The 12,896-nt window shown below is 34.3% G+C and overlaps 1 pseudogene; it reads right to left on the bottom strand.

Annotated features, from left to right (window-relative positions):
- Positions 1–859: 859 nt before the first annotated feature.
- Positions 860–5,005, bottom strand: LOC145640150 (uncharacterized; annotated as a pseudogene).
- Between the last annotated feature and the right edge of the window lie 7,891 nt (positions 5,006–12,896).

The following is a 12,896-nucleotide window of genomic DNA, read 5'->3' on the forward strand; positions in this document are numbered from 1 at the left end:
GTGATGGTTAATTTGAAACCATTCTTCTGCAAGTGCGAAAACAGTCACTGACAGATGTAAAGAAATTCAAGAATAGATGGAAGAAATCAGTAAAAGATGACAATTGCAAGACAGATCCGATCCATTTCAACGAATTATGAAGAAAAATTGCTGATTCATGTCTTTCATCACAACAATCTTATTATTTTGATTAAATTATGTGAAGATGATGTAATAGAAGTAAGAGTAACACACATCCTATGTTGAGCATTAGTTAGTTTTCCAAATAGCTTATCCTACTGCTGCATATATGTCAGACAAGCAGATTGAGGTTTTGTTTGATGATTTTTTCTTTCTTTACCTAGACAAGGAAAAATATGTAAAGTTGTAATACCATTCATACTTTGTAATTTATCCTAACCGATTATAGTACTATATAGGAACTTCTTTTATTTTTTCAATATCCTTCTTACATTCTTCTTAATTTTACTCTTGCAGTAAATCTTCGATCATTTTTTATTCTGATGAAAATGAATAATATTCCAGAAACATTTAGCAATCTTAGCATCAGGAAGGAAGCAAACAAACCAATGCAGATAACATGCTCATCACCCTATTTTGTAGCCTCGCCTCCTATAGATTTTTTGTGAAATTATAGTTTCCTAGCTATTAAAAAGAAATAAGGATTGGAAATTCTTATCATTATATTAAGTAGAATGATTGAGCTAAATCATCCAATCATTTTACGTACTAAGGAGTAAAAACATTTCTGCTTGTCATTTAAATTACTACATTACATTGTTTTAGCAAGAACTATTTTTCCTGATCAGCAAGAATATCATATTAAACCTTCAATAAAATGCAAGTACTATATACGTCTCTATTTACTGAGCAGCCCAACAATAATATTCCCAAGCTCTTCACCAATGTCTTCATGTACATGATGCCTTGCCTGAAAAGGAGATGAAAAGATTGTTAATCACAACGTTCAACGTTTCAAGCAAATGAACACAATTACAGGCATGTCTAAGTAGGAAGAGAGTCAATACCATAGGGAGTTCAACCAATTTGTGATAACAATCTTTGCAGAAATCTTTGACACCATCATAGTTTAGCCATTGATCCCTTTGACCCCACCAAACAGTTGTGCGGACTTTCCAGTTTTCATTCGTGAGGATTCCTTGACTCCTGAACATAATCCTGTCATGCAACACTACACTACATGAGTGTGCAAAAATTTCTCTCTAATTATCTTCCCCCTTTTTTCAGACACCAAAGAAATTGAGCAAAAATAACTTTAACCTTTAACTGCTTTTTCATAGATTTGCTGACTCATTTAGTGCAAAACCAGACGATCTTGATGTGAGATAGGGGCTTCTATAAACCATAGCATCATCTTCCTTCATTTTGTATGAACCAGAACTAGTCAATTCTTTGTCACTTGCTCTGAGAGGATCCTAGATGAGCAGCAAAAAAAAAAAAAAAAAAATTGCACCATCATCGTGACATATACTTGCTGACCAAGCTAAAGTAGTCGTTTAACATGAAAATTTAAAGAAAATCCAAAAATAAAGCAAAGCCAACTAACTAAATTTGTACCTTAGAAAAAATCTCCCCAAGCAGAAAGTTATTGAATATGGACAATGACGATGACATTGGCGTGCTTTGGAGTTATCTTTAGTAGATTGAAAGATAGGAAGAATGTCAAACTTTTACTTGGAATGTAAGGAAATACTTTTTATATTTCAACATGAATCTAGAACATATTTGGTAGTAGTAGAATCCTATTTACTTATTCGAGCATCAGTTAGAGTTTGGAAACAAACACACCATTCTCTAAGAAGTTTGAGCTTGACACAAGGTTTTGTTTTTTTTTTTCTTTTTTTAACAATAGAGAAAATTCGAGAAACATACATGTGGATTAATTTGGATGAAATCATTGACTTTATCCTGATGATCAAAATCATATTTCACAACCACTGGTGAGAAGTATCCCTGCAGTTTACAACCCATTGAATGTCATTGCAGAAATCACTAAAATCGGAACTGTAAAAGAAGAGAATGAGTACATGTACAACAAGTGAAACCTTATTCGGAACCAGATCATCAATCAGAGTTTTCAAGGATGTAGTATATTCTGTAATAGCACCATATATTAGTAATGTGATGTTCATAAATTAATGGAAAATTGTCTAAAATAATACAAACTTTCACCCGTCCGCTAAAAACAAGTCAAACTTTCGATTTTTTTCTAAATAACAAAAACTTTGGAGGGTATCCGTTTTAAACAAGACATTTTACCTACAACCTAAAAAACCGGTAAACTTTTTTTAATAAATTAATTTAAGTAATTTAATTAACGCATAATTAACACTTAAACCTAACAATTATAAAATAAAAATCACTCATCAATCCTCCCCACCGCCAGCAGCCACCACTCCGTATCCATCCCCTTCCTCAGTGGCATCTTACCCTCCGGCGATCCATTGTTGGCGCCTCAATCCCCTCCCCTGTGCCACCGACCTTTATTTCGACATCCCCAATCCTCCTCATCCCTCAAACTAATCTCTAAATAAACAACACTCACAAACTCAAACAAATCCACACTCAAATCATTCTTAACGCTTTTAACACCGACTTTATTACAATCTCTAAGCTCACTCAAAAACTCTGCGACATTGGATCCATTCACCATGCTTATAATCTTCTTGTTGGGTCTATTGTTGTTGGATTGTATCTTAATTTGTCCAAGATTAGGTATGCATATAAGGTGTTTGATGAAATAAATAAAAGAGATACAATTTTGTGGAATACTATGATTTCTGGGTTGGTTGAGAATTATTGTTATATTGATTTGCTTCGGGTTGTAGTAGTGCTGGTCTGCTGGATTTAATACCACAACATTGTGGATATTTAGGGTTTTCGTAGGGCGGGACTACGGGAGGGGGGTCTCTTGGGTTTGTTTTTTGTGGGTATGAGTCGCAAAAGCGAGGGAGAGAGATGGGAATGCTGGAAATGGGGTAGACGACGCAAAGGAAGGGGTAGAGGCGCTTGTAGAAGATTGCCGAAGGACCGGGAGCCGCTAGGAAAGGGGATGGGCAAGAAGGGGATCAGAAAGGGCGGCTGGTGGGGAGTTTTTTTTTTTATAATAATAATAAAGTTTAAATCTTTTAAAAAATAAAAACATTTAATAAAAAACAAAAGTAAATTAAATTATCAAACCAATGAAATAATGACAAGTTTCTCATGTACCTATTAAACAAGTAACTAACCGATCATAACTTGTTTAAAACGGATACTCTCTAAAGTTTGTATTATTTAGAAAAAATTGAAAATTCGATTTGTTTTTAGAGGACGAGTGAAAGTTTGTATTTTTTTTTACAATTTTTCCTAAATTAATATATTTGTTATGCTAATGATACCCAAGAAACATTGCATACAATTGCTTTGATCCACCATTTAATTTGGTAAAATAAAATCACTTTCCATTGTGTAATCAAAACCAATATTCAAGTTGTGGCTTACCTGAAAATCCAAATCTTGCAAGGGTGTGGAATAGCAACACAAATATATTATTCTCCTTTACCTCAAAAAATCTATTAAACTTGTGATAAATATTACTATACCAAAAGGAGATCTGCGTATCACATATTACCACAGGATAGAAAAGTTGAAAGTGTTGATGATTTATGATAGAAAACATATTACCTAGCCAATCAAAAGAAATGACATGGTAGTCCTTGGAAAGTATTGGAAGAACTTTGCAATATGAGTAAGCCTGTTGGAATCATGCACTCAATTAGATATGATGATTCCGATTACAATAATGAATCCTTGCCTAAGATAAAATGTAGCTGCATCAAATGCTATCATATTTCGAGTGTTGTGTTGTGAAATCATTTTAGCATACCATCTGAATCTTGTTAAATCAATGCTAACTGTGACTTGTAAGATTATTCAAAGATCAATGTAGCTAGTATGAACAAGAAACAATTGGTATGAGTCATTAATGTTTGACAGTATTACACTTTGAAACATACATCAGCGGTTCAACACTCATTAAGAAATAATTGCAAAAAAGGAAGAGTAAACTAATAAGACACACCTGTGATGGAAAACCATGAATGAGCATGACTGAAGGTTTATCAATACTTCCACTTTCAACACAAAACCATCTATCATTGTACAAAATAATATGTATATGGGTAAACCCTGCAATTAATCACTCTTCAATTTCTGTATAAAGTGAAGTTAGGCCACCAATGCACCAAAATGATTATCATGGCCATAAATTTATGATATTAATACAAAATGTTACGAGGAATTCCCCTAAACATGTCATCAGAAGCTTGAGAACTACTATCCTTTGGCAACCCAAATATTGGATCTTTTGCCTTCTCTGCTGAGCCGCAAACAACATAAGCTTTCACCTAATAAATGTTGATGAAAGAGGTAAGAGTGTAGTGTAGGACAACTGGAGGCAGATGGAAGCAAGATCATAGATTCAAATACAAGCCAGTTGAAATTGAAGTAAAGCACTACATCTGAACTAAGCATGCACAACCAAGAATTAGTGGATGGAAATTGAGCATATGAACATGAGTAAGAAATTAACTTAAGGTATATTTGTGACAGTACAAAAAAAAAAAATTGACAAATCTTGATAATTGGGGGGAAAATAATCAAAATATGAATAACCAAGGGGAAAGAAGCATGATGATTTTCCATCAATAATGACTATTTTTGTTAACCATGAAATGAGGTTTCCATTGCTTCATTCCATTATAAACTTATGAACAATTGCAAACAATCAACCAACCAAAGTCAACAAAGGTTGGTGTTGGATAACAAACCCAACACCAACATAGTACAATAATATGAAGTATAGTATAAACAACCCATGCTAATTAATGAAGGTATGATAATTGCAGGTAATGAACTTCAGTATAATTGATAACCCTAATGAAAACTTGATAGGAACCTAGGATGCCAAGTTGGTGATTTAAACAACCATCTCTTGCAGCATTTAACTACAAATGCAATATTATTTCGAATAAAACTTCATAGTTAACCAAACGTATTCTTGAGATTTTATAAACATATTTGTAGGTGTAGGGAATATTTCAAGCATCCCACACTTGAGCCCCACTATGATCATTCACTTAAGCATGGTGGCATCCAATGGGAAGGAAGCTAGAGTAAAAGAGTCGCCAACAAGTTTTAGGAACTTGTAAACCGTTCACAGGTTGAAAGTTAAACCTCTAAACGATCTAGGAGATCATTAATAGGTCTGGATCAGAACCATGACTAGAAGTTCGGGAATGAAGGTACAAATCCAACCTAAAAGATATTGAATCTGCCCTAAAAATAGGCCTCTACTTTATTCTTCTCGTATTCATGTCCACTTTCTGACTAACATACAATCAATAGGTTTACCCTAAACCTATTTAATCTATGTTGGTTGAATATTAATGCACAAACAAAATTATTATTGGCGATCACTTGAATTATAATCAAATTAACCTAAACAAGATTATTAATTATCTTATTAAGTGTGATTACAAGTACAAATTCCATTTAAACATGCATAAAGGCGTGATCAAGCAATAACAACAATAACATATCAAGCAACATAATAATCATTATAATAATAATCATAATTTAAATAACAATCATAATTAAAATAACCATGTTAAAGCATAACATTATTAGCAAGATCCTAGGCATGATACTAACAAGATTAATAACAAATCCTAGCATGTCACTAAACATCAAAGATCAAAGCTTTAGCCTAACACGATACTAACATGATATTAGGAAAGAAAATAGGAAGCATGATAGAAATCATAGTTGATATTAGAAATGTAATTATTACCATAAACATGATACCTAGGAAGCAATAAACACATCCTAACATGATATTAGGAATCAAAATAACAATCTAAGCATGGTCTCTATATCATAATATCAATATAACAATTAAATTACTTACTTCGATGTCTCGTACCTCTTTTAATAACAAAATACACGCGTTAGTAACTTCAAGGAAAATAATAAACCAAAACAATAATTAAATTAAATAACTGAAATAGAGATTTGGGACCAAACTCTCAGAAATATCAAACCTTTCATGTCTAGGGTGAAGGCAACTTCGAACTTGGCTAGGTGTTTCTAATGCTAATGAATGCGAAATTGTGTTTGTAAAAGGCTAGGCTAGAAAGAGGGAGAGAGAATAAGCTTTCGCATAGAGAGAGAAAAGAATTAGAGAATTATGGTTGGAATTGGTTGATGAGAGTTGATTCTTGAAAACGGAGGTCCAAGGACCTTATTTATAAGAAAAATAGTCAGGAATTGATAGAAAAGACTTAGAGTTCGAAAAGGAATAAAATACATCTTGTCGTCAACGACAAAGCTCGTCGCCAGGAGACGAACTTGGAGATGCAATGAAATTTAACATGTTTTCCACACGAAATAAAATTTTGAGTCGTAGAATATGTGTTTAAGGGTAAAATCGTATTTTTGTAAAAACATTAATTTTATTCCAAGTAAAACTCTAAAACATAATTATCAATCCTAATCCTACTAGGATAAAAAAAAACCTTCTAGATGATTCTAGAAGACTATAATCAATCCTAATAGCTTTAGGAATGATAATTAATAATAGGCCCTCCTCTATATCATTGGGCCGCATATAAGTACCAAACCGAGCCCGGTTCAGTATTTTGGCCATAACTTCCTCATTATTCCTCGGAATTTGGCTTATAATATATCGTTGGAAAGATCTTTTCAAACCCTATCCAACTACACAATTATTAGACCCTTGTCATGGACAAAAATGAATTGGACTTGCTAATTTCATAAAATAGGGCAGGTTTTTGAAAACAGAAGGAGAGGTTTTTTTTATAAAACTAACCGCAACACTAGACTTTTAGCACTTTCACTTCATTAGATTGTGATTCAACGTAAAAGGTATTCATCACTGGGTTTGGTTTTGGGGAGACACAAATGGGTGTCTATTAAATCCCCTACTTTGACTGAGTTTGGAGAAACTCATGTTTCGAAAACAAAAGTCAAAGTAGCGATTGGGACGGAGAATGATTCATAACGTTATGCGATCCTAAATCATTCTTATAACGCCGAACCTTCAAACAAGCGTTAGTTTAACAGATAAAAGAGTTAAGAAACGCGTATCTTGCACCGTTGAGCACACGTCTCTGGAGTAATCGATTTTTTGTTGCATTTGCTAAAGACCGCTCTGCTTGTTGTTGCCTCCTAATTTATTGAAGATAACTCTTCTTGTAGTCATCCTTGCCGCTTGTGACCATCTTCCACATCTTAGGGAACATGATCGAAGATAACTCTGCTTGTAGTCATCCTCTGCTACTTGTGACCATCTTCCACATCTTAGGGGACACCATCGAAGATAACTCTGCTTGTAGCCATCTCCAGTTATTTGAAAATCTTCCACATCCTAGGGAACATCGTCGAAGATAACATTGCTTGTAGCTATTTTTCAGTTTTGTAACAACTCTCCACATCCTAGGGAATGTCATCGAAGACCATAACGATCTTTAGTTGTTGGTGACAACTCTCCACAAGCTAGGGAACGTCATCGATCAATGTTGCTACATCTCAAGCTTTTTTCTTGAACCATAATGACAACCTTCAAAATCATTGCAAAAGCCGTCGAAGACCGCCTCATCACGAACCGCTCTTCTCAAATCTTTGTGACAACCTCCATAATCTTAGCAAATGCCGTCGAAGACCGCCCATCTCGTGCTATCTTCTCAAATCTTGATGACAACCTCCACAATCTTAACGAACGTTGTCGAAGACTTCCCATCTTGTGATATCTTCTCCAATCTATAAGTGACAACCTACTCAATCTTAGCGAACGTTGTCGAAGATTTTCCATCTTGTGCTATCTTCTCAAATCTAGGTGACAACCTCCACAATCTTGGCGAACGTTGTCGAAGACTGCCGATCTTGTGTTTTCTTCTCAAATCTAAGCGAGAGACCCTTGAATCTTAAAGTCCCCTAGTTGAAGACTTCTTCATCTTGAATCTTCAAATCGACCCTTCTATCTTTGGAAAATCCTTCCCAAGAACCATATCTAAGATTCTTAAAGGCTTCAAATTGATTTGTGGAAATCTCCCACTCTAGGAATTCTTTGTGAACCAATACTTCGGTGCTTGCGATGAGCCAATGCTTAGGCGCTTTAAGCTAAGTGAGACGATCTTTTGTCAGGTCGATCACTTATTGCGATTGTAATCAAGCCGACTACTTAATCATGTCAAATTACCTATAGGGGATAACTGGCGTACTAAGGAACCCGAAAATTGCTGCACTAGGTCCGCATAATCTAATATGGGGGTCACACATTCTGTCGCCGCACCAGCGCTCGCTAAAATTTTTTTGTCGCCGCGCTTTACTTCTGTCGCCAAGCGACAGCCTTGTCATCTGGCGCTAGAGTCGGGTCTTCCCTATTTTGCTCTTTCTACTGCTATTCGCTGCTTGGTCTCGTTCCGAACTTTGAACTTGATCGTTTTCTTTCAACCAAATCCGCTCAAATCTTTTGTAAATTAAAGCTCTTTATCTCTAATTTACTGATCCATGTAATTTTTCTCAAACTCCTCTCATTTTGGAAGTATCTCATGTGTCATATTCGCGGGTTTTTTTTTTGAAAAAATCTGGGAATGTTCTTGCTTGCTGGGATGTACCAGTATTTATATTTTTGACTATAGGACTTTGCTCATCTCTGTAATTATCTTAGGATTGTGCTAAGGCTCAATTAAGACTTAATGTGTCTTTAACACATATGACTTGTCATGACTCGACTCAAAGTGCTTGACACATGTGTTAGACTCAATTCAAGATGATATGACACGACATGACTCAATGTACATGACTCGTGTGTGCATTATAGTGTGATCGTACGACTCGAAAAATGCAAAAAAAGCAAAAAAAATTCGTCATTTTTTGTGGAGGGTACCGACTTTCTCCCGAAAAAGAAAGATACAAAAAGGAAGAAGTTTTTGATGGTGCATGTTGAATGAGCTTAGTCAAATGTTGTTTGATACTATATCTCAAGGTGCAAGGATTAATTCATCCTATGCTATCTCAATTGTTAACTCAATGATGAAAGTATTTGGGTAACTTAGGCACGGAGGCTAAGCACTTCATACTTTGTGATGAAATGATGAATGGTGAGTGATTTTGTTATGACAAAGTATGCTTGAACGTTATGTTAAAATTTCATGAAAAAGGGTTCCTAAGTGAAGTATATTTGGTCATGTATTTGTGATGTGTGTGAAAGTGACACTAAGGTTAGGCCGCAATGGCTAAGTGTATTGAAAAGAGTCAAATGGTGGTGACTCTTAGGCTGGGTTGGCTAATAATGTAAGGATCAAGCCCCCAAGTCTAGCTCTAACTGAATAGGGATGAGCATTGGAGATCCTTTGATATGATCATGGTGTGATTGTGTTAATGTGAATATGAATGCATGTTTATTACGGCCACACCTCGATGTGAGGTTACCTATGTATCTTGTTAAGAATTAGGCCAAATGTAGCTCTATCCGAACCTCGCACAAGTATGTGTATACCTCAAAGAGGTCTTTCAAAGTTTATAACGTGGTTAGGCTAAAGGTTGAAGAAGAAAGGAATAAAGGCTTAAGACCCTAAATAAGCCCCAAAGGTGTGCAACCTTGCTTTAGAATCTTTGTATTATTATGCTTGAGGTTTCTTACTTTTGAGCTCTTTCTTCTTTTATTATTTATTTTTTTGCTCTATTTTTTTTTAATTTTATTTTGTTTATTTTTTTTTTATTTTGAATCTTTTTTCAATAAGAGTGGGCAATCCCGATCATGTGGTCTATCACTCACTTGACATTCATGTTTCTCAGGCACGGTACCTAGCACTTGATAAGAAATGCAATCTGAGACGTGTTCATATCAAAGACATGTTCATGTCAAAGACATGTTCATGTCAAAGACATTGGAACACTTGCCCTTTTGTACACTTTTATTGTTTTTTCTATTTTAATTTTTTATTCACTCAAGCTTTTGATCTTTGAAAATTGCATAAGTTACACACCATCCCATCCTAAAATTAGGGAGATGTGGGTTTAGGAAAGAAAGGTCTATCGATAGATGAGGCTCAGGTTTATGAAGAAAGGATGTATATTTAAAAGGTGAAAGGAGATATGATATGGCTACAAGAGGTGCCTCAAATCATTGATATACCTTGTGCTCAGTTTGACAATTTTTTTTTTTTCATGCAATGCAATGATCATATGCAAGGAACAAAATGCTCATTTTATTAAAGAGAAAAAAGAAAATTCCTGCAGAGTAAATCTAAGGAAAAAAACAGGTGCCCATGCTAGACTTATTGGGGAAAGGAATAATGAAAAAGAAATAGAAAAAGAGGGCATGAAATCTTGTTGTTGAAGCTCGCCCTGTGTCGTTTGTTTTATCATCACTCGGTCCTCTTTCTAATTGCAGGTATATGAAGCTTGTTATTGTCGATCAAATATTGGATGGCCTCCTTTAGCTTTCAACAGCTCTCAGTAGTATGACCCCTACCATGATGGTACTTGCAATGTGCATCTGGTTTCCAAGTTGGCAATCTCTTTTCAGGTGCGGGATCTTGAATAGGTCCAATGGGAGTAATGAGTCCCTTAGTATGGAGTCGATCGAATACAGCATCATAGCTCATCCTAATGGGGGTGAAGTCTTTCCTTAGTTGCTTCTTAGATCCTTGGTTATCCATGGCTAAGACTTCAATAAGATCAAAGGTACTAACATTGTTACTAGAGTAGGCGTTTTCGGAAAAAGAAGGATTATCGTTCTTCTTTCCTTTCCAGCCGCTGCTATTGCTATTGTTAGCAGGTATTTTCTTTGCAAGGTCATCTTCTATTTCAATTCCTATGTCATAGACGGTTTTGAAATTATTCAAGTTGTGTTGATTGTAGGCGTCGTTTGAAGTGCGCCTACGTTAAGCATGTGTGAATATGCTTAGAACTCATAGGAAGTGGGAATTGACATAATACGATTAGGGACAAGGAAAGTAGAGATCCACCAACAAGTTTTAAGGAACTTGTAAACCGTTCACGGATCATAAAAGGCAATCACGAATAAAAGGACAACGATAGGCAACAACAATTTACCCGTGAAGGTTACACCCCATTCATAATCCATGAGATTACTAAGTCCATATGGTTCGGAACCACAAAAGGAGGATCGGGAATAATGGTACGAAGTGAGTCATGGAGTCACATTCGCCCGTATTGGCCTCTACTCGATTCCAATAGTGAAAAGTGATTCCTGCGATCTCAAAGGCATGCAAATAAAATATTCAATTCGCTCCAAACTACTTTTATGCTAAATTGGTTGAATATTAATGCAACACATAATTCTAAAATATATTAATGATCACTTGATTAAACAACAAGATTTAAAAGGAACCTAAACCGGTTGTCCAAATTATCTTATTAGGCGTGATTTTCAATTACATATTCCCTTTAAACATGCAATATGGTGATCATAACAATAATAGAATCAACATTAATATTGGAAGCAATTTAACAATAATAGCGTTAGTCAAATAAAATATAAAATAACCTAATCATGATACTAGAAATATTAAAATAAAATAAGAGTAATTAAATTAATTAATTACTCACATTCCACGCGTTCCTTTAAATTGCTACATCATGAATAAATTATTAGTAACTTCAATAAAAAAAAATATAAATCAAATGAAAATTAAATTAAATAAAAAGTAGAGTTGATATAGTCCAAACCCTCAATTAATTATACCTTTCAAGCCTTGGTTTAAGTATAGAATTTCAGGTATTACATGGACTCCTTGGAGTGCTTAAAGAAAGGAATAGTGAAAGAATAGGGAGACTAGTGTTTAGGCTAAAGAGAGAGAAGAGAATTATTTGATCATCAAGATTGTTTATGATTGAAAAAGGGGAGATATGACCTCTATTTATAGAGAAAAAAAGAAGGGTCAAAAAATCAAGATAAGATCCGAATTAAATCGGAATAAAACTCAATAGACTGCAGTTTTAACGGTTTTGTTTTTATCATATCTTTTGATCCAGAAATTTGAATAAGATAAATAAGATATCGTTGGAAATTTCTTGAAGTGTACTTTCTAACCCAATTAGAATCAGATTAAAATATTTTTGTTCAATAAAAGATATGGCCAAAATAGTGAGATTGTGTCAGTTATTGATAGAGTTTGATATTTTATTCATAACTTTTTCTTTATAGCTCGGAATTGATATTATAATATATCATTGGAAGGATAGTTTCAAGGGCTATCCAACCAAATAAAATTTAGATAATAAATATGAGGCAAAAAAATTTATATCTGACTATCTTTGAACGTCTTTCAATTCGGATAGAAATAGGATTTTCAAAAACAAAAGTTTTATTCAATTTCAGATTCTTTAATCTTATCTTTTTATAAAGGATAATTAAGATCTTTTAGAAACTTATAGAAGCTTCCAATTAATCCTAATTGGTTTAGGAATGAGATTAAATCCTTTGAACCCTCCACATGATCATTAGGTTGTAGGTAAGGTGGGCTTAGGTTCACTTTGGACTCAGTTTAGTATTTTGGCCATAATTTATTCGTTATAACTCGGATTTAGGCTAATAATATTTTGTTAAAAATCTCTTTTAACGCCCCGTCCAATTATAAAATCATTGGACTGAGATTATCGACCAAAATATACTAGACTAAACGTTTTTATAAAAAGGACACGAAATTAATGATTTCAAAGGACATGAAATTAATTATTTTTTGTTTAAAGGCACAAAAAGTGGAAAATTAAGTTATGGTTTTGGGAAATAGGCTAGAAATTTGGTTGGTTTATGAAATGAAAACATGGATTTAAGAACTCCA

This window comes from Chenopodium album, chromosome 7 (genome assembly GCF_948465745.1).
Source record: "Chenopodium album chromosome 7, dcCheAlbu1.1, whole genome shotgun sequence".
Classification (NCBI taxonomy): Eukaryota; Viridiplantae; Streptophyta; class Magnoliopsida; order Caryophyllales; family Amaranthaceae; genus Chenopodium; species Chenopodium album.